Below are 4996 nucleotides of genomic sequence, written 5' to 3'. Positions count from 1 at the left end.
CATCACTATTCTGTTGTGTTTCGCGCACTGAATATAAGAAAAAGACATCAGGTAGCGTTACGCTTAACAGCAGTACAACACTAAAACGCTTGATTAATATTCTATATTCTACTATTTTAATAACACATCGCACGCTTAATAACAGCTATTAACGCGTTTTTAAACCCATTCCACTACAATCATGAACAATATTGCGATATCAACAAGGCGCAATCCTAAACTGTACAAAAAGATGTTAATGAAAGCCAACAAATGCCTGACTTGTTGCACATTAATAAAGACAACATTTAAGGAACTTTAGGCTCGTGCTATCAGTTTCAGAATCTCAGCAGCTTCCTTCAATCTCCTCTGTGTTATCTTTTCTTAACTGCACTAGCACTTCTACCATTTCTGCATTTCACAAAACAAAATAACATGTAACTAATTGAATTGAACTATTTCTCTAAAATCAGAATGAATAGCATGCAATTATTATTTTTTCAATATCCTGACTTTAACAACACCTTTTCTCGTAAACTGCCTTTCTTTTAAGCCCCTTAACCGAGGAATATCTACCCCTAAATGTCTCCTGAAGGTGGTGGTCCGTAACATCTGCAGCCAAATCTCCAACAAATATAGTGTAATATGGACTGTCATCATGACGCCTCTCGCGCCAGCGCTAAAGGTTGCCCAGTTCAACCTGAAATCTTGCTCGCCATTTGGCATAAGGGCGCCATTGAATGATTGTAGTATTCTCTCAGCAGCAGCACGGCTTGTAAACTCAATAAACCCATAACCCTCGGATTGACTAGTTTGCTTATTCCTAATTACTTTAACAGATATCACCTGCAACCATATAAGTATACAACCTTAATTTATCATTTTTACACACAATATAATGAGTAATGACAGATATATAGTCCATCTAAACAAAACGCTGTTTAAACAAAAATCAAAGCTAATCAAGATCTCTACATTTTTTTCAGAAATAAAAAATATATATATTTTTCAAGAAACCATTTTTAAACTTTAATTCCTCAAATACGATTTTTTTTGTATAGAGCAAGTTCGCCGCACACGACGAACTCTATAAAAATTATAGAGTTAGCCTAACCCCGGCGAACTCTCAAACAGTATACAGGAGTACACAAAAATACACCGACAACAACCATGACTTTTTAAGAAAATTTTAATTATAAATTAAAAAAAAGCCATATTTAACAATGACAATCATTATCATCGTCTACAAAAATACACAGGTACACTAGAATAAGCCATATTTAACAAGGATTTTTTAATTATAAGTCGTATTTCACTTTGAAAAAAAATTAAAAAATATAAATAATTTTTTTCAAAATAAAATACGACTTATAATTAAAAAAAGGTTTAATTACTCTACAGGTCCCTATAGTTTCACCGAATTTTCAATTAGGTCTCTATATTTTTTTTTTCTTTTCAATTGGGTCCCTATACCTTAATTTTTTTTCAATTAAGTCCCTGTTAAGTGTTAACGTTTAACGTTCAAAAAAACGTTAGTGAGTTGTGAAATGACTTATTTACCACTGTCTCCTCCCTATAAACACTCTCGTTGAACTATCTGAGGTTTCTCTTCTTCTCCCTTTTCCATTTTCAGTTTTTATATTCCCCAAATTTATGGCTTAAAATCAAGGAACCTCATTCATTCTCTCTTCAGGAAGCTGTGTTTCCAGGAGCTCCAACCTGAAGGAAAGAAGACACCTGTGTTTTTGTAGAGAGGCAGTAACCGTCCGCCGTTTCTCAGCCGTTTCTAACCATGGTAGGATGTATGTTACTTGTGGGAAGATACCAAAATGCAACTTTTTTGAGTGGATTGATGATTTTGATTGGATTGAGGTTGATAACGGTGCAAAGAATGAGTGGCCAAAGAAAAAGGAAAGATCTTGTTACATAGGGTGTTTCATAATTTTGTAGGGACGATACGATGTCTGCTGTCCTATGATGTCAGCCTGGGATCTTCATAAAGCTTGGCCAGAGGCAGATTTTAGGATATGACTGAATGTTAGTTGCATTATTTTTTCGGTATAGACTTTGAATTCTAATCGTAATTCTGCCTAATGAATCATGCTATGAAGCAGGTTGTTGATGATGCGGGACATTCAGCCAATGAACCAGGCATAGCTGCTGAACTAGTGGCTGCAAATGAGAAACTAAAAAACATAATCAAGAATAAAGGGAACTGAAGTTACTCAACAAACAAACGAAGAATAAAGGCGCGCAACGGGAGACTGATCATCCGCATGCTGCAAACATTTCTGGTTTATGATATTGTTATCCTATTGGGAATTGTTTGTTTCAAAATACTAAGCATACTGTACCATAACCTCGAAATTTTCTTTCATTATTGTTTCAAGGGAAATGGGAGGGAGTTTAATTTATTATAAATTTATTATTCTGAATGTGGTCTGTTGATTTACTTAACACGAAACACAAATCAATGGTATTATATAAATCATTGTAACTTTGGTACTGTAAAGAATCCTGTTATTACACAAATCAATAATGATACAACAAAAACACACATTCACCCTTTTCTTCAATATTACACCAAAGCCACTAAAAATTCAATGATGATATTGAACAAATCTCTCTAATGCCCCATAGGAGCCCCCTATGTAGGATTCCTGATGGTACAGCTCCTTGGTACATGGAGACTATGAAACTTTGGTTCCTTTGGAACAGTTAAAGTCCTCCTTCCTCGTGAACAAGGTTTCGAATTGGAAGCAGCACCGTTACTTGTAGGTGAAGAAGCATCATTTTGACGTGGCTTTGCTGTGTCCTTTGGTGAAATCATGAAACTTGTCACCATGATATATGTCTATGGTGAAATCTGAATCCCCATCACTACAGGTATTAAAAACAGAAACATAATCCATTTAAAGCAACATCATCACAACCACAACAATGAACATTCAAGAATAAACAAAATTCATCATCCAATGCCATAGTAGCTCCATTCAAGCACATAATTAGAAAAATAGGTTCAGAATTGAAGTCATCCCAGTTCAACATACATCCAGAACATAGAAAAGAATTAAGGCAATGATTGTGAAACCATCAACACAATTTATTATTTGAACATGGAACCTATCATAACATAAATTCCCAGCTCAAATCTTGCGATACATCTTCCTATCTTGTTTAATTCCGTAACTCAAAACATGAAAAAGGAACCGTCGATTTATACATCTTCACAAAATTAAACTATTGCAAATCACACTTTTACACTTTCACAAATCACACTTTCACAAATCCCCCATTGAAAGCAGAATCCATTTAATAAAAACAGAAGCAGAATCTATTTAAAGCAGCACCATCACAGCAACAACAGTCAACCAATGCCATATTTTTTTTTAAAAAAAATAACATAAACATCAACTTTTAAAACTGAAAAAAGGAGGCTTTTTTTTTGTCACCTACTTGTAGAAAGTTCGAGTGCAGGGGGATGGAGCAGAGGCACAACGCGGGGACAGGAGGCCAGGCGCTCGGAGGCTCGGCAAGGGGTTTCACCGCGAGGGACAGAGACGCCTTGGCCGGACAAATAGTGGAGAAGACCTCTGACAACAACAACGCAGATGGGCCCAGCGCAGAGGCAAGGCGACGGAGAGCACACCAGCAAGCGTCCGTTGCAGTCGATGCCAGACACAGACGCCGACGACGGACCAACGCAGGAGACGGGAGCAACTTAGGGTTTCTTTTTTTCTTAGGAGTGAAATGCGAGGAGTTCTTTGGGTATTTGAGAAAAATTCAAATGAGTTCACCTAGCCACTCCAGCTAAATGACAAGAATATTCTTTTTTTATCAAGAATATTCTGTTATCTCAAACGTTATACTGACGGCAGGGGCTTAATTGAAAAAAATTAAGGTACAGGGACCCAATTGAAAAGAAAAAAAGTATAGGGACCTGCAGAGTAATTAAACCTTAAAAAAATCCTTGTTAAATATGGCTTACGATGTACCTGTGTATTTTTGGAGACGATGATAATGGTTGCCATTGTTAAATATGGCTTTTTTTTTAATTTATAATTAAAAAATCCTTAAAGAAGCCATAGTTGTTGTCTGTGTATTTTTGTGTACTCCTATATACTGTTTGTAGATCTATATACTATTTGGAGATGATGATAATGGATTAAAAATGCAGATTTCAAAAAAGTTAAAGAGAGTTCGAAGGGGGTTAGGCGAACTCTATAATTTTTATAGAGTTCGTCAGGGGTGCGGCGAACTTGCTCTATACAAAAAAAATCGTATTTGTGAGCAAAACAGGTGTAGAGGTAGTTCTCACCCATCCAGTACTGCAAATCACCGATCTAGAGGGTTCGGACCTCATCGGCACTGGTGGGCTGAACGGGCTGGGAAGGAGGCACGGACTGTGTCAGAGCCTGGGCGGAGGGGGCCCATATCTGTGGTGGATGAGCCTGCGGAGGCATCATCATGTATGGCTACTACTGCTGGTACTGCTAGTTGGGTTGCTGGGCCATGATGATTGGAGGAGCCATGCCAGCTCCGGGCTGCATCATCTTCTTCCTGTGCTTGAATCTGGAATTCTTGAGAGGAGAGAGTGAGATGGAGAGAGAAAAAAGGGGGAAGAGAGTGAGTTTCTCGAATGGGTGTGTGCTTTAAACAGTGGTTGAAAGTTGAAACTCAAACCCTAACCCCGTCCGTGACGGTTGGCTGGTTCTCTTTCTACTTTCTATCTTACCCTTCGCACAATTTTCTTAATTTAATTCATTCAATTTCGTTAATCAGGGGTGAACACGGGTGGGGTTACTAGATTACTCGTCCAAATTCGAACCGAATAAATTAAATTGGTTCTTGAATTAACGAATAATTAGGTCCAATTCGAACCAAACTAATAACTCTTTTTAATAATTAGTTTGGATAACGGTTTTTAGAGTGATGAACTCGAACTAATCCATAGACCCGACTATAAATTAAATGAAAAAAAAATTAAATTATATATGCCTTTTAATATGTTTAGATT

At 37.1% G+C, this 4996-nt stretch overlaps 1 pseudogene; it reads right to left on the bottom strand.

Annotated features, from left to right (window-relative positions):
* Positions 1-353: 353 nt before the first annotated feature.
* On the bottom strand, positions 354-4532 carry LOC112724120 (polyadenylate-binding protein RBP45B-like; annotated as a pseudogene).
* Between the last annotated feature and the right edge of the window lie 464 nt (positions 4533-4996).

This window comes from Arachis hypogaea, chromosome 11 (assembly GCF_003086295.3).
Source record: "Arachis hypogaea cultivar Tifrunner chromosome 11, arahy.Tifrunner.gnm2.J5K5, whole genome shotgun sequence".
NCBI lineage: Eukaryota > Viridiplantae > Streptophyta > Magnoliopsida > Fabales > Fabaceae > Arachis > Arachis hypogaea.
Note: the sequence above shows the minus strand (reverse complement) of the source record. Positions and strands in the feature narration are given on the sequence as shown.